Source organism: Numida meleagris, chromosome 21 (genome assembly GCF_002078875.1).
Source record: "Numida meleagris isolate 19003 breed g44 Domestic line chromosome 21, NumMel1.0, whole genome shotgun sequence".
In the NCBI taxonomy this organism is placed as follows: Eukaryota; Metazoa; Chordata; class Aves; order Galliformes; family Numididae; genus Numida; species Numida meleagris.
This window is the reverse complement of record NC_034429.1, coordinates 4,219,388-4,245,046: the sequence shown is the minus strand read 5'-3', so window position 1 is coordinate 4,245,046 and position 25,659 is coordinate 4,219,388. Positions and strand designations below refer to the sequence as shown.

Sequence of the window (25,659 nt, the reverse complement as noted above, 5' to 3'; positions counted from 1 at the left end):
CCTCCCTATCCATCCCTTGTGCTTTAAGTGAATTTGATGCTGTGTCATATTTGATCCTTTCTTTTTTGAATTTACTAATTCCTATAGAGCTCAGTAGTTACAAAATCTAATTGTAAAACCCCACTGCATTGTGAAAGGTATTTGCAGCGGAGATCAGCAGCACCAGGATCTCATCTGAATCGATTGCAGTGGATGGCAGGAATACAAATGATGCAGAAGGCAGGGAGTCCTGCAGAACACTGGCAGCTCGGTGTAGGGGAATACAGGCTGCTGGATTTCTGTCTGTGTATTAGGAGGTTTTGTGCATCACAGGGAAATCATTATTTTTTTTGCGCAACTTTTTTCCACTTGTTTTGTTATGAACCTTTCCTGTGTGTTACTGCAATACCACAAAGCCAAGTTTAAAAGACTGTTTCAGAGGTCCCCCTTGGGCTATACAGTTTCATGCAGACAGGACACTGAGGAACACTGAACTGCCTATTACTTTGGAGCAGAAACGGTGTTGCAGTGAGATTGATAGCAGCCACGTGCCTCCAGATACAATGCTAGATGCACAAATTTCAGCCTCTTAATGACAAGGCACAGCCAACTTTCAAGTAAGCCTTAGTTGTGCCTCTATTCATTTCTCTCTAATACATGAGTGTGTAAATAGGTACGCCAGAAAATGAAACCTGTATCTGAGAGTGGGGAGGGAGAGTAGTTGGAGTATAAATAAAAGAAAATTGCAGTCAAATCTATAGAATTTCACTGAGTTGGAACCACACTGGATCCTGAACAGCTTGGCATTTGTAACGTGGCAGAATGGTTTATTACAGTGCATTCCCACAAGGTGAATTAAAATAAGGATTAAAAAGCCCCTATAAATCAAATTTTATAGCTGCCTAAACCACCTGCAAACTGTTGGTACTTGTTTTCAAAATCCACCATCATTCTGCTGTCAAATTGATTTTGGTTTCATTAGCAGAGCTGGCATTGCCTGTGCTGGCATAATCTAGTGGCTGCATAAATTACTAGGAGTGTAATTGTAAGCAATGTCTTAATTTTGTCAACAGCATTCCAGAGTGTCAACGATACCCTTTATGCACTATTTTTAATTGTCTCAGCTGGATGTGTTTTCAGCAAATTTTACCTCAGTGGGAAATAACAGAAAGAAGAATGTGTGCCTGTGTTAGATAGTATAGGCATGGAGGTGATGTACATGAGACCCAAGAAGATATTTACCAAGTGACTCTTCAGTATCTGTAAACAGTTTCTTATCCAAAAGGTAACCTGTTGAGTATTAAGAAATTAAGGAATGTGTTTTGGTGGCCTTTGTAGTTCATAGGATCATGAAGGCTGGAAAAAACCACTGGGACCATCTAGTCCAACCATCAGCCCAGCACCATCCTACCCACTAATCCATGTCTCTCAGTGCCACAGACATACAGAGCCACTAGAAAGTATCGCAAATCAAAGCTGATAATGTGAGTTTGGCTCCAGGCAGGGGAAGAGTGGGAGCACCAGTAAGTATTCTTTGCTCTGCTGCCCAGCCTAGTGCCCAAAGTTAAGCTTTGGTTCACAGCCAGAATGCCATGAGCACTACAGAGAATGGGAACTCTCTGAATCTTGGAGGAGTTTGCATCCATTGCACCTCTGGGGAACTGTTTGCTCCAAGCAGTATTTTGCAACCTGGCACAAAGTCTGTGAAAGCTCTGACAGCCTCCAGCACATCGTCCGTGACCAAAATAAACATCTAGGGTTGTTTCACCAGTGTTAGGTGCCTTAAGCATATGGAGAAAGATAATGGGCTTCATGATGTGTGTCTTCAGTTCGGTGCATTGCTTCAAAATCATTCTGTATGAACAAGGTGTCTGTAAGTAAGTAATTAATGAACACGGGAGAAGATAACAGCCAGCAATCAAGTCTGTGTACTATAATTGCTAGGTGGTCCGTACTCAGTAGGTTACTCTGTACCACGGTTGGAGGGAGGGAGTTGGTGGTTATTTTATTTTAACAGCTAAAGACTTCATGTAGGAGATATCTTTTTCTATTTGTCTGAGAGTACCTGCAGGCAGTGCGTTAAGATTGATATCATGACAGGAGGGAATGCATTTGTCCTGTATATGTGGAGAGTTAATGCTGCAGTGTATCTCTGCACGAAATGAGCCTCAGTAAGAGAGCTGATAGATTCGTACCCTTCCTCGCTCAAAAGCATTCAGTATTAGCAATATGCTATATATTCATCACAATGGTTCTGAATTTGTTAAAAGTGAGAGTGCTCCTGTTTCAAATTAAGACCCGTAGCAGATTTTGCTAATGTGTGTTTTACAAGAAACCATTCATTTCTTTATTTCCCTTGAAAACCAAAGGTAGAGCTGGAGAATTCTTAGAATTCTCCAGGGCTGTCAGCTGTGCTGGGCTCTCTTCCCTTAAAACTCTTTGGCGACCACGATGGCCACTGCAGGAAGAGCTCTTCGCATCAGTCAGGACTGGGTTCTGGTTGCCAATAGGCACGGAGCCAGTTCAGTTGTCTGCTGGAATATGGGAGCTAACTCATGGCTGAAGATGCAGCCTTATCTAAATGCTATTAAAGCAAGTGCTAAGACCCCATCTACCTTATGGTTTTCTTTTTGTATCTTAGCACATCTGTATTTTTTGACCAGTGAGTGCCTTCTGATAAGCTTTCATTTAACTTGGGCATTATCATGTGCAATTACCTTCATTCTTTTAAATTAACGGTCTATGGAATGTAATGTCTGGGAAAAACTCTAATGTCTATCTCCAGGAAAAGCTGTCTACAAGAAACCTGACCTTTTTGTTGTTATAAGGATTTCTGTCATTTTTGGTTGCCTGGAAGCTGTGTTTTATGTTGGGTGCTTTGGGTAGGGTTCAGTCCTGCTCCTGGTAACAGGTTTTGGAATCAAACAATGTGTGGGATACTAAACCTGCAAAAAGAAATGCATTTTTGATGTTGGTTATGTGAGCTGCCTTAGATATCTCACAACAAATTCTGCAAAAGGAAAACAGAAATGCTATGGTGTAGGGAGGGCACGATGCTAATCTAAGCATGTTCATTTCCATGAGATTCCTGTAGTTCTACTGGTTGTCAGTGAACTTGGTCTCCCTCCCAAAGTAGTGGCCGTGATTAAAGCTTAATTTGCACCTTTATTTAAGTAGATTTGTTGAAGTAAATCTAGAAACAACATCTGTGCCCTGAGCATATATTATTACCACTGTTCCAAATGATGTTTCATCTCTCAGATTTTACAGTGGGCCAAGCTGTAGACTCCTTTTGGTTGGGATTGCTTGCTTGAATGAATACTCTTAGCAAATTTGATACAATCAATCTTAGAAACAAACGCTCACCAATATGCCAGGATTTGGGTCACTTCAAGTGGTTTTCAACTCTGAGGACTGAAAACGCACACTGGAGGACAAGCAAATGACGATGTTATTAGCATCCTTGATACGTTAGCAGAAATACTGACTTGTTGGTTTTCCTGTGATTTAGGGTCAGAGTCCTGGTTTGGGGTTTTACTGGTGTGTCCATGCTATAAGATCACAGTTCTCTGAATACCCCATGGGAAGAAACAATTGGTTTCAAATCTCTTTGACAAGGTGTTGAAGTCAGTGGGATGCTTCATATTGACTTCCTGGAGCCCAACCCCATACAAACCCATTTTATTCATTAGCCTAAATCTTTTCCAGAGGTAAAGATGAAGTGGCAGTGCTTACTAAACCATTGCTGTATTTCATTTATTCCCCTTAACTTCGTCAGTGGCTTAATGGATAATGAACAAGTTTACAAGGTGATAGCACAAGATTCCATCTGTTCAGACAGATTAAAAGAAGCAGAGGACAACTTTTAAAGGATGAATGCTAAAGGTATTGTTATTGCTCTTGCTGAGTTTAATTGCAGGGAATAGGGACCGATAAATATGTCTACAGGACGTATTGATTACTAAGTGAATGTACACATCCATTTAAAGTCAAAGTCAAAGATGTTTCAACTGGATACGGCCTGCCAAGATGAGCATAATGCCGAAAGGCAAATATTTGAGAAAGTGAATGGTTAGCTTTGTGCTTTAAGTACTATCCATAGGTACTTCAAAGATCACTCAGTGCATCAATATGCTCTTAAATGTGTGCTTTGCCTCAAAAAGATTGAGGTTGAAAGGCACCTCTGGAGATCATCCAGCCCTCCCTGCTCAAAGGTCGAGCAGAACAGGTTGCTTAGAAGCCCGTCCACTGAATACGTTCTAAAGGTGGAGAGACCACAACATCTTAGGAGAACCCATTCCAGTTTAGAGCACCCTCAGCTCATATTCCCAAGTTCTGTCTTTGAAGATGCTAATAAATACATCACCAGGAGAAGTTACACCTACTGATTTAATAAATTGAAAAAAAAAATTAGAACAAAACAAAATTTAATCATGAAATGCTTTCAAAATTTCTGCCAAATTTCCCGAGTGAGATCAATAATGAGAATTTGTAATGTGTTTTATGATAACTTTGAACAGGACAACAAGTATGCATATTTTAGTTGTGGTCATTTCATCCTTTTCATTAAAGACATTTAAGGTTGCAAGGGTGTTTTTTTTATTTTCATGAAAGGTTGCCTGCTTATTTTTACCTTTAGGAACCAAATGCCTTAAAGACTTACTGGACTGCTTATCCAATTATAGCTGCTTTCCTAATAGTTTTAAGATGTTCATTTTTAATGATTTTTATGCCTCTTGAAAATGCCAGCAATATTGCTCATAAATCATTGTCCTTTCCTTTAGCTCCCCTGGATTAATATCAATTCTCTTTAATTACTTTTCTAGTTGGAGCAACAGCATTTAATCCTACCTGGTTTTTGAAGTGGGCATTTAGTTCACTACAGCTCATTAAATAGCAGTAGTCCAAGTTAATGTCATGACTAGATGTAGAATGAGATACTGGGGGTAGGGGCATTTATATGCTACTAGAGGTACTGCAATTTGCCTTAAGAAGCATTTCTTTTTATAGAAATATATTATCTTTATATTCTTTTTATGCACAGTTATGCTGTATGTTTTTCTTTTGGTACTGTCTACTTAGTGCCATACCTTGATTTGTCAGATTTGTACACAATGCTTACATACCTTTGGTAGAACTGCCTACGTATTGAAGCAGTAGAGGAGTGGTGCCTACGTTAGTTACTAGGGTGATCACAGACGCGTGACAGTGAATGCACTTTGTTTTAAATATGGTATTTTCCATTTGGAGGTCAGCAGTTTTCAGCAAAAAGAATGAGCTTGTGCGATCGTTTGCAGATGTGAGGTTGAGTCAGCAATGCCCAGTGTTACTGAGTATGTGGCTTTTCGGCCAGTTGTGATGTATGGGTGCATACTGGCCCCCAGCCCTTGCAGAAGGGGAACTCCTTTGGCACGTTGGAGGATAAACACCATCATTTCATATCCATCCTGCACTAAAATAAATGCAGGAAAGAAAGAAATAGCTGCAGCTGAACTGTATTCAATATAGTAAAACTTTGGATTCACGCTCATGAGGAGTGGAATCCAAATTGAGCCTGAAGGTGAAAGTGTAGGTGTAAAAACATATGCTGCCCACTGCCTCTTTAAGAAAACATCTATTTCTTTTGCTAAACATCAATCCAAGGAAAGAGATCCATGTATGTTTCATTTTTCTTAGCTGACATTTTGATGTGATTAAATTCATGGTGCTGCAAAGAAATATTGCTGAGCAAACCTCACAGCCTGGGAACTAGTGCGGAGTTCTTCCAATGCCAACAAATGCACAGCAGCCTTCGATTTAGTGAAATTAGTAAAAACACAGTTTCCCCCTAGCCTCCAAATTACTTATTCTCTGCTTGGGGCACTTCTGTTACACACTGAGTATCTTCTTTCTATCAAGCAACTAAGGTAAATGGGCTGGAATAGTAAATCAATGCCTTCAAAACTGAGCAAGACATTTGGGGAGTCTGATGCAGATGTGCAATCAACAGTCAATCTCTGCTTTTTATCGACTAAGTTCATTTCTCTAGACATTCGTTTCTGGTCTACCGATGGACTCGGAACTTGGGCAGCTGACGTGGTATTTATAGGGATTGCTTTTTAAAGAAAAATCCTTGTTGTGACTCACATCTCTCTGCATGTCTTGGTTCCTCATGGAAGTGTTGCTTCTGGCATTCGCCTAGGCATTGAAATGTTTTCTCAGTTCTTTCACCATGGAAAAATGCTTCTGTGGAAAGAGGAATCCAGGTAGCACTATGACTAAAGGGCTCTTTAAGACCTTGGCTGCATTATTAGTTCTTAATTCTTTCTGATGCTCAGAGACACCAGAGGCAATTTCATCTGCAGGGAAAATAACCAACTCCCGCAGACTTTGTAGTTGAGCACATTTCAGGAAGAAACCACCTTCCAACCAGCCTTGCCAAATTAACTGCATGTTGGTCTGGCCCCTTCTCTTTTCTAACCAACCCCCTTCATTTTTCTTTTTTTAGAGGGGATCCAAATGCTTCCCCCTTGGTCCTGTTGCTTTTTTCTCCCTTAGATTTCTGTTAGCTGCAAGATTTTCTTCTCTAAGTACTTTTTGACTTCCCATAAAATCTTCAAATACCAACATGATTGTTTGTATACGTACAGCCTCTTCTTCCATAACACACGATAGTTATTGTCCCACTGGGGCAGGATTTGGTTTCTTAGAAGATACCCCCAGTGTTTTTGACGCAGTCGGCAGCCAACCTTTATGACACCGATGTATAGTGCATAGAATTTGTTATGCTCAGCTTTGTACTGAAAGGCCAGGTGGTTATTTTCAAGGTCACAAAGTGAGAAAATGAATGACCTGCAAATAGAAGCTGGGAGCCCTGGTTCCCCATCTTGTGCTTGCAACCTCCTTGCTTTCCATTTTCTCCTTTAAAGGCATCCTTTGCGAAGGTATTCATTGAACAGAGGATGAATGCGAGGGAGGATTAAGCAAGACTTGCTGACAGCTGTGAAAGCGAAGAACCAGGGATGTCCGGGGCAGAGCCAGCCACACTTCCTCCAGTCCTTGGGCCCGTTTACCCAGCACAGTGCAGACATCTCCTGATCTTTGCTCCTGGAAAGCTGGGTGTTTGGGAGTGTACACAGTTTACCAGCAGTGGAAGGCCTATTTTGAGTTCTCCCCCTTCGTGACATTGGAAGAAGTCCAATGGATATGTTCAAAAGCACATTGATGCCCCACTGAGGGTCATAGCTAGTGGGTGTTGTTGGGTTAGACTGGGGTTGGAATTGGTGATTTTAGAGGTCTTTTCCAGCCTTTATGATTCTAAGTCAGCAAGTCACTTCCTTTCTCAGTACATTGCATAAAATGCAAAGTGTGTTTCGTGAGAAGTGACTTACACCATTCTTTACAACACGTAGACAGTTATGAGGTTGGGCAGCAGCTTTGTTGATGAAAGAAAAATGTGGATTTTTTTCTTCTAACCTTTGAAATGGCAGAATAAAAATTTTAATTACTTGTTTGTCCATAAATAATCAGAAGCTATAGGTTGTGCTTATACACATGCACACGCAAGCAAGATGCATATCTAGTGCTAGAAAATTGCTCGAGCCTCTTGTAGGCAGTAAATTCTCTATGAGTTTACAGCCAATAGTAGATGTGCCCACGCATGCTGACAGACAAATCATACGTCAAGGTGACCAGCAAACAGCAGCAGGGAGCTCTTTTCTGTAAAGGCACCAGGTGTCAGGTTTTCTCTAGGCAGTTTTTCCCATGAAGAGGTTGACATTGATAATGGACAAATGAGAAATTCTTGACTCAACAGGTTGAAGGGCTGATTGCATGTCAGATCCTTCTGTTATCCATATTCTTGCAGCCATTCATTGTTGTCTGATTCTTGTCCCACTGGGGAATGTGAAATATAATATCCTGAGCAGTTTTATTTGAATGGTTTATAAATTGTTCTTTAGGGGCTAAGATATTTAGGGGCTCATTTGCATTTTCTGGGTTGCTGATGGCTGATTACATTTACATGGCTAAACTGTTAAGTTCCTTACATCTGAGTAAACATCTGCACCTATAGGAACCAAAATAATTCCAAAATTATGTTGTCCCTTACTGCAAGGATATTTCTTTTCGGCTAGTAAGGATGGCAAAAGGATAAGATGGTCTATAATTCATCAGCTTCTGTGATTGCTAAAGTACAGGTTGTTGTCTGAGGAAAATAAGCAGATGTTCTGGTCTGGGGACTAACAGTTTATCCCTAAGGTCACTCTGTTCCTTAGAGGCTTATCCCATCATTCCTTCTTGCTCAATGCTTTAACACTATTACTGCTACACTTTCAATAACATCCTGTGCCCCTCATTTATATTTATGGACCAGTAGGCGCTGTCAGTCTTTGGCATCCAACATAACAGCAAGGTCTTGGCACATATGTTTCTGGTATATTTGTGATACTAAGCTTTGCAGTGAATCCTATGTGTGGCCATTTCCTTATGTATGTGTATTCCTGCCTACTCTTTCCTCTCTACCCGAAATTCTTGACAAATTAGTTGTGGGGCGAAGTGTGGAGGAATTTGTGGATGAAATCAGGTGATTCTGGGACACATAAAGATTGATAATAGAACATTTGATGGAGGAGGACTTGCGAATGAAGATGGGTAATTGTCGATAGAAGAGTGAATAGGAGCTGGCTACCTATCAGTGTAGAATGTGTGCACAGTGCTGCTTTACTTTAGGAAGAAAAGAGATTGAGTCATATATCAATTAACCTTAAGCCAGATAAGTGGTTGAGGATTAATTTACTAGATAATACTGGAATCTGTGAGGATGTGGAGGATTTGTTGGAAACTATTTAAAGCATAATTAATGTTCCCTTTAAATACACGGAGAGATAACAGAATTAGTTGTGGGGGGAAAAAAAAACCCTTTTTCTAATAAAATGGAACATTTTCAAAGGAAAATAAATGCTTAAGCATTGGTTCCTGGCTGTTGGGAGGTGATGTCGTTTCACTCGAGACAAAGGAGCTTTCTGGAGTGACATGGCAGAGGATCAGGTGCTGGAATTAAATGGTGAGTAGCTGAGCAAGCTGCTTGTTAGGATCCTGATAATGCTAATGGGAGCTTCCTTGCATGGCATGGGGCCTCTGCACCTGCATTTGGAACAGGATTTGCCTCGTGCCCATGCCTGCAATGCAATGAATTGCTTTTGCTGAGGTCCTGAGCTCCTTCAGCTTCTGCTGCCTTTTCTTCTTCCAGGGGGGAGGGATGTTTCCAGCAGTTCTCTCTGTTTACCCTTTGGGGCAAAGTGTATCTCTAAAAAAATGTAAATATTTCAATTGCTAATTTATACCCTTGGCATTCAGGGTGACTTCTTCAAGTGACTGACATGCTGCATGATTAGTTGCTCATAGCCTCATTAATTAGCTGAAATGTCATTTACGTCGCATTGCCTTGTTGCATGTTTTGCTCTGTGTGCAATCACTGGAAAGGAAAGCACTTGTACAAATACCGAGGCAGAGCCAGCATGGCTCTTTAGCTGAGGGACAGTCTATTTTTTTTTTTCAGATTATCATCTCTATCCCTTCAAAAAAAAAAAAAATAACGTGAAGCTATATGCCACTTTTACTGCCATTATAACAGCATAGGGGCTGCAGCAGGCACAATACTTCCCAGTCTGCATTAGCAGAGTCCCCACATCAAAGAGGGTGACATGAAGGGGGTCACAGGGGTGACACTGTGACTCTGCAGGAGGGACTGGAGGGGAGATCTGTGGCTCTGGGTTGTTCATCTTGTGCAGTAGCTGTGGCTGTTGCTGTGCTCACTGTCCTGGGGGCAGAGTGAATGCAGGGGGAGATGGAAATAGTCATATGCAGTGGTTAGGGTTAGGGTTACGTTTCCAAACAGAAAGTTTGCCTGCCATAAGCAGCTGCATCCCTCGTGCCAGGAGTGAGAAGTCTGCTTGGGCCTTGTTTGCACTTATGGCAGGAGAGCCCCATCAGTAAACACAGAGGGAGGGATAGCTCACCCCCACAGGCACCTCTCATTTGAAGATCTCCAAACCCTTTGAAACAATCTCCCAGGACGTAACTTTGCAGAGTTTAGAGGTGTTTTCTATTTCTGCTGTGCTTGATGTGTTTCAGAAAGTTTCCAACAGCCAATACTTTATTCTCTGGATCTATAATAGCAGTAACACACACCTCTCCATTGAGCTTTTGATTTAATGCCTTATCATCCGGCACATCCAGCACCCACCTTCTGTAGAGTCCCTCTGACTTATTTAAATGGAACAGAAAGTACATTTATGGCCAAGAGTCAGATTTCTAAAAGGAATTAAGCTCCTGAGGTCCTTTCAAATCTCGCCTGCGTGTTACAGGAGACAACACGTCGGGATCTATTGTCCTCTCCATTATGCCTGGGATATTTTTGCTTTATTAGTGATGCTATGCCTCAGCTCCTATTGTATCAGCACCGGATTTAATGCATTTCCAGACACGAGGTGCTGGGAGGGAAATAAAGCCTGAACCAGATGCTGCTAACAGGTCTGTAGGAGAACCCATCAAACCCTTTGCCATCCCCTTAGCTCTGCAGGCGAGTAGTTCTGTTCAGCTGGAGAAGCCAAATTATGAGAGATGTTCTTTTGTATCGGAAGGAGCGAGGTAGTATTTTTACCCAGTGGTGGGATGTAAAAGCGCCTCTTCCTTCCGATTCCAATATAAATAGGTTTCCCATTACGTGATACAATGCACTTCAAATGACTGAAAATGTCACAGTGATTAGGGTAAGCTGGCAGTTTGGAAGTGCTGGAGTGCCTACAAAACCCATCTTGGCAAGAAGTTTCAAATTATCTTAAGCTGCTAAAATGCAGACGTTCCGTCCCAAAAATGTGAAGATAATTTCTCTTTGTGGTGCAGATTATGGAGGAAAATGACCCTGCTGTGCTTCCCCTGGTTCTGTTATGTATTCGCAGCAGCTTCTGAGAGAAGCAAATCCACGTGATTTATTTTGGGTATGAACAATCTGTCTTGCAATAGCTGTAGCGCAGTATTCACTTGCCTTTAGCCAATATTCTGAGATCATAATATTGATGATGATTTCATTTTGCCATGAAAGATGATGTTTTCTGATGCAGTCCACAGCCCCAGCGGTCCAAACAAATGTTACTCAGAGCTCCACAAGATTTTTCTTCCATTAGGAGCAGGTTAGGCATGGCCTGGCTTATTCGCCAAGTGTAGCAGCAGGCCAAATGCAGAGCGACTCGGGGCCAAGTTGCATAATTAAATACTCCAGCACCGGAATGCAGAGTACCTAGCCCTGTCAGGTGCTTTAGGAAGTGTGTTAGACATCAGGCTTCTTTTACAGTGAGCAAAATAAAAGCATGACCCCCCTGCATACAGAACGGTAGAATGGCTTAAGTTGGAAGCAGCCTCAAAGATCATCTTGTTCCTACCCCAGTGCATACAGGTCCATGCTTCTGTGCAAGCTCTACTGAAGAAAAAAAACCACAAATTCTTATTGAACCTGTGACAGATATTCTGAGGTAGCAGCTCCTTGGCCTGCCTGATGCTTCCTCCCCCTGCATCCTTTTCAAATGAGGTTTCACCAAGAAGGTTTTCTCTCCTGATTTATGATGACTTGCCCTTTATCAGAGCGCTTGTTTCAGGTGAAGCCTTTGTAACAGCACAGCTGATGGAGGAGTTTGGGCATGAAGAAGTTATCAATATTAAAAATCCTTTCATGACAGCAGAGTCTTTGTTAGAGAAAAGGTGTTCATTATTTTCTAAAATCAGTCAGGCCCTGTACTCCTCCAGTCTGTTCTGTTGCCAGGCTGCCTTTATTCAGATATATATATATATTTTCTTACTCATTAGTGTCTATGATGAACAAAAATAGAATAGATATGAAAAATAGATAGGTCCTGAAAGGTAAAAGGAAAGAAAAAAGACAGTTGACGTTCAATTAAAGTCGCTTACCACAGTAAAATATCTCCCATTCAGCTCTAGCTCTGCCTTTTGAGTTATTCCTACCCCAGCAGTGAGTGAAAGGCTGCCCGAGGGTAGAGTTGGGGCAGCGAGAGATCACAGAATGGATCATTACTGCTTAAGCAAGCATAAAACAGTCGTGTATTTTCCCCCAGTTCTGCTATGGGAAAATAAAAACTGTCTGTTTCTCCTTATTTACTGTAGTGGGTTAGTGATAATCACCGTTTATGAAGTCACTCATAAGAAAGTAATAGCCTGAATAGTGCTTTGGGATTAAAGCACATTTTTAAGTGATGCCATAAGGAATCATTTATGTAATGCAACACTGAGCCGTAGCCCTGAGATGGGTTTACATCCCATGATTGACCAAACATTGCTTGTTTTATTGCCTGGGATGATATGTAGTGTTCTTGTGTTTTTCTTTCTGTGTAAAAGTAGCTTTTGTGGCTGGTGACGTTTAGCACTGGTGAAAAGCATGAGGGAGACCATGACTGGTGCTTCCCACTGACGTAAGCTGGGTGATGGAACACTTTGAGCTCAATGGTGGACTCCATCCATGCCATGGGGCTGCTCTCCTAAATGGGGAAAAGACCTGTGAGGTGACAAAGGTTAAGAGCTGAGTAGGTGAGTAACCAGAGAGTACCCAAGTTGCTGTTTTTAATGAACACAAAGGACAAAATTCAGTGGTGTTATCGCTCCGTCAGAATCACAGTGATGGTTTCTTTGCATTCTGAGAATGCATGGAACCAGGTTGTATTGCTTAGAGCTCTCCTGAATAAATGCAGTACAAGATAAATTAAAAAAAAATCCTTAGTTTATATGATTGTGACTATGAAAATGTCAGCATATGTAATAGGTTTCTCTTGAGGAACTTTCTCAAAACGTGTACATCGAGCCAGAGTTTTCTGCACTGAGTCTTGTTGAACATCTTGAAACCTTTTTGTAGAAAGAAGGTTTGGACCAGATTTTGAAATATTTCACAAACTTGTCAGTTTTAACAGCAGGCAGACACAAACACTCCTCCTTTTCCCCTTAAACACACTTCCATCCTGTTTCTCCATCAGATATGATCATCTTCTGTTTTCATGTGAAGCAACACCTTCAAATTTTAGCAGCTGAGGCTGGAGAGCTGCAACTCTGGCACTGCAAAGCGGTGTCCTAAACGCTTGATGTCTCTTCCCAGTGTCTTGTTATCAAAGCCACAACATCTAGGAGCATGCAAGTGTCCCCTGTTATTAGAACATGGCCTCCAAGCAGGTTATGCTAACATCTGAGCCAAGATTTTTCTTTTTTAAACGTTGTTTACCCTTGCAGATCTGAAACAGCTTCCCTGATGGCCTTCTGAATACTTGGCAAAAGCCATTAATTTGGAGCAAGGATGGCAATTGTGCTCATAAGGGAGCCAAAAAGACTGTTCTGCTGCTTTGGTTTATTGGATGACTGAGCTAAGTCATTACTTGTATAGGAATCTTATTTTTTTTTTTTTTTTACTGTTGGATGGTCACCCATTCAGGATTGTAAATCTAATTAATTTGAAAACGAGATTTTTCAAGAGGGTGTTTCTGTTTTGGTTTAAATACAAGAGATAATTAGCTAGCAGAAATTTTCTTGCTTTGGGCCGTTCTTTTTGGCAGTTCTGATGTTAAGCTATAGGCAGTATATTAGATCCAAGAATGCGGTGATTAAAAATGAATTCCTTACTGCTTGGAGGGTATCAGGCGGCTTAGCTTGTGTTTGTTAGGAGAGGGCATCTGTCTCTCTGCCTTATTAGATGAGGAGAAGGCAAATACAAACACAAGAAAGAGCCAATCCAGCCCCCCACATTGCTTTCCCCTTGCCAAAAGCCACTGTACTGGCTGTTCTTGTGGGCTGCTGCAGCTGTGAGTACATCTGCTGTGACTGTGCCTCTCGCCGTGGGGATTGTCCCCATAAGTTTTCTCTAAAATGGCACTCTCTCAACACAAATATTGACAACTACCATCTTACTGTGCTGTATTTTATGCAGATTAGGCTCCCCCAAAGGAACGGCATACACAGAGGTGCTGATTAGTAGGTGTACCCTGCATGTGTATGGATAAGTACCAGCAGAGATCAGCTGATACAGTGGAAAAAGGAGAGTCCTGTCAACCTTAACTATGAGCTGCAGATAAACGGACATAAGCTATTCTTGTTCTGTAGTTAGCACCAGATTTACATTGTTAACATTAAAAAAAAGAAAAATGCTTTGCTTTCCATCGTTTTTATGCAGGATCCTTACTCTGAAATATGCTGGAAGCCATAACATACTGCTAAAAGTGCTCGTGTGCAGAGGAGTGTCCACAATGCCAGCATGCAAATGGCGTTGCCAAGGCGCAGTGCTAGGATGAGGAGAAGTCGATTTGCAGTATGGTTCCAAGAGAAGCAAGAAAACATATGGGAAGGAGAAGCATTCGGAAGGGTACTTCTGAGACTGAAGACCTGGATGGAGACAAGAAAATCTGTCTTCAGTTCCTGATGTTGGCATGAGCTGGCTCTGTGAACGTGGGCAGCTTGTTAATTTTATGCCTTGAATTAGTGCCGGGATTCTTCGTACCTGGTGTCTGTCACTAGGTCCTAGGGCAATGAAAATAGACTTTAATGAGTAAAGCAGCCATCACAAGTACTGCTCTGCTATAGGCATCCTAGATGCTGATAGCAAACAAACAGGATGATGTTTCGAGCAATATTGGCTAAAACTCCTTAAACAGGTCTTGATGATTGATTAGTGGGGAGAATGGGGCATGGACAATGGCGTTGTTGTGCCCACATCTGAACACGTGCTCATAAAGAGCTCAGGCTGATATTAATGGAAACAGTGTCTGAGTAGAGTTGCATTAAAACGTAGCTCCTAGAATACATATCAAGGAATGTAATGGCCCTGTCGGCATTTTACTAACATCTTAGTGAAATCTGAAGTGATTGCTTTGAAAAGGAAATAATCCATCTGCTTTTAATAAGATTTTTAATAAGAATAAGAATAGAATAAGAACGCTGATGGAAATGCAGCAATATTGGATTGGTCAAAGCCTGTAGATAAGTTTCTAGCTTAATTTTTGATGGAAATGCAATCCTTACATGGGCAAATGTCTGGGTATTTGGATTACATTCTATTGATGTTAACTGGGAAAAGGAAATTGGGGAAGAAGAGCGAGAGTTCATGGGGCTGAAATTCGTTCTCATGATTCTCAGCACTTCTACAGCTGTTGGTGCCTGGCATCTTGGAGGGGTGGATATTGGGTCTTCTGGAATCCTGATTAATAGAAATATCCTCATTAGCGTGCCAGTAGAGACCAATACTGTTTTCTTAGGTCCAACCTTTGCCGTAGTGAATCACAAAGAAGTACAGTCCAGCTTATTTCCAGTATTTTGTTGCTAGAAAACTCTTTTTTGGGTCCCTTATACGTGAAAACTAACAAAAAGAATTTTTTCCAAGAGACCAACTGTGGGACAGCTACAGTTTCTTCTGCTCGGCTTTGATTAAAGCCTCTTCATGTTTATTTTTGAAAGAATCACAAGGCATTTACTTGACGCTAAATATAAGTACTATGACTCAAAGAGAATGCTGAGGTCCAGATTTTGAAAAGTGAATCAGTGAGACACTCCAAGCACTACTAAATCCCACTTCATATTTCCAAAGCCGCCAACAAATGTAAACAACAAAAATTAAGATAACATGTTGTTTTGGTTGGTATTTTTAGAATGGCATATGCTGCTGATTCTCAGAGAGCACCTCATAGTTGATTGTGAGATGTGCAAGTGCTTTATTTAATGCAGTGCTCCATAACGATTCACATACATATGACTTTTTTCATAACTTGGACTTTTGCTGTCTTTCTGAAAAAGATGAGCTTTGTTAAATGGAACGTTGCACCTTGTTTGCCCCTTCCTGCACACGTTTTCACTGCTCTTGCTGTGTGAAGAGGTTTTTTAAAGGCCTTTAGGCATCTGAAGGAAAAAATGGTAAGCCATTTGTTGTTGAGTGCCTAAACAAGGCATTTTCTGTTGTTCCTATGCTCTCGAGTGTTTCTGAAAATCATAGGGATATCTGTTTACTGTTTTAGAATACAGAAACCTTCAGATACCTTTGGTGTAGAGATTGTGCTGCCTACTGTGGAATAAATGCTGGATAAGACCTTGTGGAGCATTGTTAGGACTGGTTCTTCTGTATCAAAATTTTAAGTCAAATTTCCAAGTATTTTATTTTTCTCACTGGGGATATGATCTTGTTTGCTTTAGTCCATCTTCAGATGCATTCGAAAAGGTCACCTCACGTTGTTAATATTTAAAACTCACATAATGTGAAGGAGCAACAGTGCAAGCATCCAACTTCAGATACAAATGTCTCTTCTTCCTTCTGGAATGAGAAAAGAGCTGTTTTTGATGGTGCATGATTTGCAGCTATGAAAGCTTTTTTTTTTTATTATTTCTGTCTGTGATTACGTAGCAACAAAAATATGGGTACAATTGACCACAAGTGCTAAGAGGAAATCAGTCACCTTTCCTAAGCCTGCCTGAGTCCTTGACGAAATCTACAAGAATGTATAATTTTAACTCAAGTGTCGTTTAAAAATTGATGCATTTGTAAAAGTTGAAGTGTATGTAACTTCTGATGAAATAGATTGCATGCAACTTTTTTGTTAGAGGTCATCCTACTCAGTATGCTACTTAGTTGAGGTGTACTTTTTTCCATATTTTTTCCATCTCGAGGAGAATAATCCTTTATGAAGCTTCTGGGGAGTACTGGCATGAAGCTTATGTTTTGCAGATGGAAGGCTGCAAGACATCATCGAAGTAACAAGAATTATTGCTCCATGGGCCTGAATTTCACATTTATTGCCTATCTGCAGACATTTACAGATTCTGATTCTCGTTTCTTGCTGAGGTGTTTTCCTAGAGCCCTGACAGGCATGAAGCGTCTTTATACTTCATTAGTTCTAGTGAGTTTTTTTGGTTTGATTGAGTCAGGTTCCTGCTTTTCCAATACTGAGAACAAGAAAATTTGTGTCAAATCTCAAATGAGAATGGAGGAAGTTCCCATTCTTTCTCTTGCATATGAGAACTTGTATTGACTCGGGGTTTGAAGTCAGAAATTTTAATCAACTAGAGTGCATTCTCAAGTCTGATAAATCTTAGCAGACCTTTTAATCTATTTAGCTTAGAGCATGTGCCAGAGAACACAGCCAGCTGCAATATATATGACTTTCGGTAAAGTTTCAGAATTCCTGCACGTGTTTGTTTGGGATAAGCCTCTGTCTAAGAGGTCGTATTGCTGCTTCATGGAACAGGTATAAGCTGACTGTGACCTTAAATTACAATTTAATTTTTTCTTCCCAATTTAGATGATATAGGGGCACCACTATAAATGAGAAATGGGCCGTTCGACTGCTGCTGCTATTTTTGTTAGGTGTGCATGCATGTGCAGGTATACTTGTGCTCCATTATACCCCATTTCTAACTTCTTCAAGCTGCCCTTCTAGTCATTTTTGTGACCTTCTGAAGCACTGAACTGAATATCACTTATGGGCAGAAGCTAAAGGCCAGCGATGTCACTTTGTAATTCGGTTCAGTAATCTTTGGGCTGAGTTTAATAACAGAGTTCATCTGTATCTGCAGCCCTGAATTTTTTTTGGCAGTCCACTTGTTCCTGCTGCTGCTTACATGCAAGAACAGATTGACCACCCCCAGGTACCTTGGAAGTGATGCTGGTAGAGCTGGCTGGATTGTACTGTATTTACAGGGTTTGGGGCTGTGGATGAGAGCACAAATTGGCACCAAGTGCCTGTGACAACAGCCCTGCCACGGAAGATGTGTAGAAGGAGTCAGCCAGCTTGGGCTGCTCCCCATCTCCATGCGCTTAGCCACCGTTACAGCAGGTCTTGCTTGAGAGTCAGGTTTCTTGGTAGCACTTTTGTGGGGATGATGCACCTAGAAACAAAGGTTAGTCTGGCTGAAATGCTTCTGCTACAGAGAGACAGTGAGTTACCTATGCTGTGTTTTCTGAGGGGCATTGGAATAGCCCCTGCTCAACGTCTTCTTGAAGAGCAACACTCAGAGCCACACTCTCAACTTGCAAATAGGGTGGGGATGTATTATCTTCATTTCTATTGACTTTGAAGTTTAAGATTCTGTAAACCTCAAGTTCTGCCCTCCAAGGTTTCTCTAAAAAAAGAAGATAACCTTGGCAAGCCACTGTAATTGTCACTCGCTGTTTCCTTTGGCACTGTGAGGACAAGTATTGCTTGTACCCTAGAGGCACCGGCAGTGCTAAATTCTATCCAGCTGTGACTGTTGCTTTATTACCATGAGGACGCAGGACTGAGCAGACAGTGCAGAGGGAGATATTTCAAACTCCTCTCATACCTTCAGTTTGGGAAATTACATTTTGCCATGTAGTTTTTAATCTGTCGGTATAGACCATACAAAATGACAAGTGAGCATGATTTAATTTTATGATAGCACTGCATTAGATGTCCGTTTTATGTTGCTGTAAAAGAGGGATTTGAAGTAGTGTTGCGCTTCGCTCTTCCTTCTACATTTGAGATTCTTGTTTCTTGAGGTCTGGCAATAAAATCCTAAGAATATTTTCATATCTTTACTGTTGTCTCTTGGTGCCTGGTTATTCATCTAGAGTCACATTTGGAAAACGGGTATTTTGTATGTGGAGTGTTGTTTCATGATTTTTATCAGGATCAATATTTATTATATGTATCAATATTTTGTTATGGAGATCAAGCCTGATCTCTTACTCTACAGGTAGGAAAAAACAGTTCTAGAGGGTGTGAGCCCTAAGATGGTGGCCAGAACCCAAACACCCATTTCGTTATCTGTCCATGACTCTGCCTGGAGCGCAGATGTGCTGAATAGCTATGTGCTGTCTTCAGAGAGCAGAAATAATCGCAGCCAACTGCTGAATCATCAGTGAGCAGTAACCTCACGTGATGGGGAGCAGGATGGAGTGGTGGCCACTCTGGGTTTCTCATCAGGTTACACCTCTTGCGTAAGTGGATCATGGTTGGCCATTGACCTGTGTTACTTGATTTACAAAACTACAACATCAGTGCAAGAAGGCAGAGTTCTATTGCAGAAGGATAGGGAAACACTGAGCTTCAGTATTGGGTGCTCAGAAGGGGAATTTAAAGCAATGACAAATATGTGGCAGTTCTGTGTAATCAGCACGCTATCTGCTGTATTGAATCATGGAAATGAAATAAAACCCAAGGTGAGCATCCATTTAGGAGTTCCTAAAGGGTTTCTTGAGAAGAGGCCAAATTCAATATGTCTTCAGGTGCCTTAAAGTTCACGCAGAGAAAACACACTCTACTGCCAAAATTTATTAGAAAGGGCTATTATGGGAACTCTGAGGAAAATTGCTTAGAAGGCACTTGTTTCATAATTTTGTTTCTTAATTATTGAAGTGATGGACGTCAACAAGATTTTCACTTGGGTAAGCAGAGAGCAACCCAGAAAGAAGCTGAGCAAATCTTGTTCTAAAAATGTATAAGGTTTTGAAGAATGAAAAACCAAATAGATGGTAGAGGTGGGGGGAAGCAGGCGAACAGGCACAGAGGGAATAAAACACTACTGCACAAAACAACGTAATCCATTCTAATTATTTCATATGTATTATAATTTAAGGAATCCTAATAAAGTAAACTGCAAGAGAAAACGTGGAAGAATACAAAGAAAGAACATCTCAGACCTCCTAGGAGGTGCAGTGATGGGAGCCCTGGTAAAGGTTTAGCTGCTGGCAGTTCTAATTCTCCCCTAAGCATGGGACCCTACCTCATCTGTGTTGCGTGTATCACAAAGATAACCTATTTTTAATAGTACTCTAAAATAGCTCTGATACCAGTTTTAGATATCTGTCTGTGATAGATAACATGCTTGAATTTCTTACTGTTAGGTTTCCACTTGTAAGGTGTGTGATGATCTGAAGTCAGCATATGCTTTGTGGTAAATGTGAAATGCTTCCTTTATTTGTTTTATTTTTCTCTCCAGGATAAAGCCATGGCATTTTTCCAGCACAGATGTGTACTATTTTAGGATTAGCCTATTCCTGTCCCCTCCATCCCACTCACTTAAAACACATTTAATTCTTCTGCAACTTTGCATCTTAAGTATTGAATCCAATACTTTTTAGATAACACTGTGTTCTCACTTACAAGCAGATGAAGCTGAGGATTTGAACAAAGAGGAAGCAAGGGGGCACAATTATTTCATAGAACTTTCTTATTAGCATTATAAATTACAGATTAGATATCTGCAGCCTGCCTGATGTTTTCAACGGTTGCCAAAATCGGAACGGCTTCAGATTATTTAATTGTGAATTGAGCCTGTTTCCAGTTTAGTAGCAGCTCCGAATGGAGAAATTAAGACTCTTTTTCTTCACTATCTCTGTTACGATGCTGGGGATAGGCTGGTGAAAGTCAGCTGGCATAGGATATTCTATGATTCTGAGTTGGAAGGGACCCATAAGGATCATCAAGCCCAACTCAACTGCTCAACACTGAACAAATTCTTACTCTGTAGTGTGGTCTTAGTGAGCTTGGCTACACTGCAAGGGGAAGGAGGTTGCGTAGGAGAGACCAGAGTCTCTCTGCCAGTACTTTTTCTCCTTTTCTGATATAGGTTTGTGTTGTTTTTTTTTTTTTTTGAGTTCTTCTTCAAATGAGGTCAAGCGGAACAAAATTTATTAACCTATATTTGTCCATGCTTTAACAGGAGACATAGGTCTTACAGACTGGTGCTTGGTCTCTTCACCCTTGAGCCCACAGGCAAAAGCACTTGTGACGGTTCGTTGCAGTAGCAAGATTTTTGCCATGAATTAATCACCACATACACCTGCATCCCTCTGCCTCCAGTGGCTCCAAAAAGAGTCCTGTCAGGAGTGTCCTAAAATGTTCTGCCGGAGCACTCTGGGGGAGACTGAAGTCAGGCTGGAAGCTAATTCTCTGTGCCATGCTCCTCATGGGGAGTAGCTGGACTCCCATCCAGCTGGATTCAAGCTGGCAGTGGAGGAAGAACTTACACAGCAACTGCATTATGAGAGATTGCATGGTGTGAGGTGATGCTGTAATAAATGACAGCTTGGGGCCCTCGAATGTGGCATTTCCATGATATGGTGTCTGCTCAGTGATGCATAGCAGCTCCACGCATCCAGTCAGTGTGTGGGATGAGCACGTTGTTCCTCTGAACAAGTTTACCTGTGCAAGAAAAAAAGAATCATCCTAGAGGCTTATTAGAGTGTGTTCACATTGCTAATAGCCCTGGTAGGGTGCTAATTAGAATAATACCTCAATATCTAAGTGCAGTTATAGCTTATAAAATTGCTTCTGACGGAGCCATAACAATTTTTGGAACTGTTGACATAGGGAAGACAATCTGCACTGTGTTAAGCCCTGGCCATGAAGGAAGTGGGGTATTTTTGTCCCAGGTATGCAGGACTTGAGGGTTAAACTGCTCCAAGGCTTTAATTTTATTCTAGGTATCTTTACACAAGATATTTCCACTGCAGAAAGTAGGAAACATTAATTTCTTCCATTTTTTTTTCTTAAAAACCCTTGAGACATGCTCTAAGAGCTGCTTATTTGTAGAAGAGAAGGAGTTTGCTTTAAAACAAAGCAAATTAAAATCTGCTTTTAATGATGATGGTTCACTTGAATCAGTGTTTGGGGAATAGCAGCCTCCAGTATGTTCCTCCTTGTTTGTGGCTCTTCACTTCATAACCTGTGCTGGAAGAGCAGAGTTTGGGCAAAAGGTTTTACTGGCTTAAATGGGAATGGAGGGTGATGGTGAGGTGGAGAAAGTGATGGTAAAATGGAGAGGGTGATGGTGAGATGGCACGTGGTTGGGTTGGGAGCACTGAAATTCTGTGATCGCTGTTAAAACGTTTGATTTTTTTTTTTCCTTTTTGCTCTGAATGTAAATACGGATTTGATGGGCTAATGAAGACATTTCTGCTCATATAGAATTCATGTTAAAAACGGCTATAAAAGGATATTTCTTGTCTTCGGCGAATTGACAGCCGCTCTTTGAATATACACTGCTTGTGCTGAAAAATCAAGACACACGATTGTCTCTTTCAACTAAGAAAAAAGTACATTTTTTTAAAATGTCTATATGAGTGAAAATCTATGTGATTTGCTGTGATGTTTCCTTTCAAGAAGGACTGCTTTGTTTTGGTGTGTAACTATTGCTTTTCCCGTTGCTTGTCTGTCTTAAAGACAAATTCTAGTGGGAATGCGCATCTGTGATTAACCTCCCTTCCTTCCGCTGTCTGTCAGAGCCTTCTCAGCAAGAGGTTGGTTTGGAGTTTAGAAATTACAATGCTGAGAAGTTGTCTAAAGTGGGAATTTGCAGGTAATATGTTGCAGTGGGTGGGATGTTTTTTTTCTCTTTTGCTTCTTTTTCGCCTGTGAATAATAGTTTTGGGGCACCGTGTGGCTGATTTGCCTGCAGCAAATCAAGGAGAGGTTGATTCAGCCGGACAAAATGAGGCTGAAGGCATAAAGGGGAAGGAGGAAATCATCTGTTTTTCATCAGCAGGTTTTCTTTCTTCGATAGCTGGTTATTCTGGTTAGTACCGCTTAATGTCGAAGCAGATGTACATTGACTGGAAATGATGGGATATTTTCGGCTGGACCAGACTGTGCACCTGGGTATCCTGCCCTTAGATGGTTATCATGGCACACACTGAGAATGCTGTCCCAGAACTCTGCTCCTTGCAGGGATACATGAGCTGTTCTTAATCAGCTGTGCAAAAAGCCAGCCAGCTCAGCCTGCAAAACCATCCCCTCTTACCATGCTAACCCAACTGTTTTTGCTCAAGGCAGACAAAGGAGCATGAACTGCCCCACCTGCAGATCTCTGAGGAAGGTGATCTCCAGCCCAAGGGCTGTGCTGGAAGGGAACACCATGTGTCCCCAAGCTGACCGCTTACAGAACAGATGTCTTTCTGCTGGTGAAGTAGCAGAAGCATTGGAATCAGTGGATAGATATTTTTTTTGATAGATTTTTTGGATTGTTATTAGAAGGCTTTTTCAGTACTGGCTTAAAAAAAAAAAAAAAAAAGGAAAAAGAACATCGCAGATCCTCACCACTATTATTAAAGCATGGATCGAGAGATTATCCTGAAAATCATGTCTCTTAAAATCAAAGAATTATTTGAATTGGAAGGGACCCTTAAATGCCATCAAGTCCAACCCTCCTGCAATGAACAGGGACATCCACAGCTCATTCAGGTGCTCAGAGCCCCTCCAGTCCATGCTTGAATGTCTCCAAGGATGGGGCATCCACCGCCTCTCTGAGCAACCTGTGCCAGTGCCTCACCACTCTCATTGTAAAATTCTTCCTTATATCCAGTCTAAATCTCCCCTCTTTTAGCTTGAAACGATTTCCCTTTGTCCTATCACAGCAGACCCTGCTAAGGAATCTGTCCCCTTCTTTCTTACACCCTGCTTTACATACTGAAGGCTGCTATCATGTCACCCTGGAGTCTCCTCCAGGCTACATAACACCAGCTCTCTCAGCCTGACCTCATAGGGAGGTGTTCCATCCTTCTAATCATTTAATTCCCAGTCCTCTAGCTCTCCAGCTGTAACTTTTTTTAAAGCGTTCTCACATTTCAGGCACTGGAACAAGAAAAACATTGCTTAAAAACACTACAAGACTGATGACAGGGTGAACGATGGCCAGACTTGTGCTTAGCTTTGACAGGCAAGCTCCGAACAAAGTGCTTGAAAGATCTGAAATGTTTCTAACTCGGTTCTGCACCACTCTGGTGCTGAGCAGCAAACAGCATTAACGTGACAGTTAGGTTGTTTGTTTGCTGACCTTCCCAGCAGAAACCTGAGCATCCCTATTTAAACTTATTAAAAGCAGGAAGAATGATGGCAGATGACTCTTAAAGTGGCATCCTGAGAAGTGGACAGATTGGTAGAATTCTTCAGCTTCCCAGGAAAGTGCATATAGAGATGCAGAGATGCAGTGTTAGGATCTGGGTCTCTTCTGCATTTGTTTGTGGAATGGATTGCATTTTCTTCAAATGCCACTCCTTTAAAAGTGGATCAGATTTCATTTAGTTGTCACGTTAAAGTTGGTGGGGATAATTCCCTTGCTTCTGAACTGTTCCAAGTGAATAGGAAAGCACTGCATATATTTAAATCAGAAATCCAGTGTTACACAATCAGACTAGGGGTCTTCCATAAGAATGTGTCTAGCTGAATGCTGTGCACTTTAGACAAAATCTCCATTGATTTCCCCACTGAAGGTGCTGTAAAATTCTCTGAGCAAACACAGTTTGGCAAGGCTCACCTTCTAGGTCGTATGTGAGAAGAAGGATATCCAGAAGGAAATCTGAAAGGCACTTCGATTTGCCTAGGTATTAGTGTATATAATTGAAAAATATTTGTCTCCCTGGATTTAAAAAATGTGTTGTAATACCTATGTACCACAGGATGGAGTTACAGACTTAACTTTAGATTTTCTTGCCTTCCAGCCAAACATTAGTTGTTTTTATGTGCTTTCTTAATACTTTGTACTTGCAACAGATGTGTTCAACTATGTTGGAGAAGATTCTTCCCAATTGCAAAGGGCAGAACGAGGTTATTCCTGGCACAAGTCCTGCTTGCTGTGCATATTGAGGGTACAAGTTGTACATGGTGCTCGTGTTACTGTTCTACATGCTTTAATCTGTTATGATTAGGGATTTATGGATGACAGAACAGATAGACACAGTAAGAACTACCCAAGACCTTGGGGTAGTTGGAATAATGACTCTTTCTTCTACCAGCTTGCACATATCTCTGTTAGAAACATACTGTTTTCCTCCCTTGACCTCCCACACCTTGACCTCTAATATCTTCATTTATCTTAGAGAGCTGTCCACCTCCTCTTCTGCACCTTCTGTAGGTTTGTACATAATTACAGCCCTGATCCACTCTGGACTTTTCCTTGCTCCAGGTGGCATCCAAAGGAAGTTCCCTTTTTTCAGAATTCTGGAATACTCTGAGAAAAACAGCCCCCAGAAATGATGGACTTGATCCCAGTGTATGGAATGGTGCAATAATGTCACGTGGGCAGTGCAGTGTCACTGAAACTGGTGGCTGGAGGTGATAAGGAGCTCAAGTTTGGAGCAGCGATGGAAAATCTCCCAGGGATGATTGCTGCTAGGAGTGAAAAGAAAGCATAAAGGTATTTTATCTGTGTGTTTTTTTCTGTGTGTGTGTGTGTGTGTGTGTGTGTGTGTTTTCCTTTCTGCTGAAGGAGAAGGCTGCGCTCTAAAAGTATCTGCTCCTGAAATCCTCTCTCTGAAAGGAGACTTAATGCAACGAAGCTTGAATCATAGTGAGTTCTGGAGCTGGTACTGCCAGGCAGCCAGTACTTCCTGCTGATATGAGTGGGAGAGGCATTCCCAGAGATTTTGTTTCCAGGCAGGCAAGCTAACCTTTAGCAAAATTAGTATTCCTCAGCTTCTCTGTCTGTACAAAGGTGCTGGGATTTAATTACATATCAAGAAGAATTATGAAACTGAATCTACTTGTGTTTGCAAAACACTCAGAAACCTTCAGACTGTGGAATTGGCAGTATTAATAATTATTATCTATACCATCCTGGCTGATTTCTGCCTATCAGTCAAGGCACAGGAGTACTTTCTGTTGGAAACTTCAGAAATATCCATTGTCATGTGCAAGACTGCTTCAGAAGAGGTGG

At 41.3% G+C, this 25,659-nt stretch overlaps 1 protein-coding gene across 12 annotated transcripts in view; it reads left to right on the top strand.

Annotated features, from left to right (window-relative positions):
* LRRTM4 (leucine rich repeat transmembrane neuronal 4) overlaps positions 1–25,659 on the top strand; it is a 504,688-nt gene that overhangs the window by 16,119 nt on the left and 462,910 nt on the right. For 10 of the 12 annotated variants that reach the window (XM_021374973.1, XM_021374975.1, XM_021374968.1 and 7 more), the window contains exon 2: positions 24,910–25,140. The exons of the other annotated variants lie outside the window; for them this stretch is intronic. The gene's annotated coding sequence lies outside the window, so the exon portion shown is untranslated. The remainder of the gene's footprint in view (positions 1–24,909; positions 25,141–25,659) is intronic. 12 annotated transcript variants of the gene reach the window in all.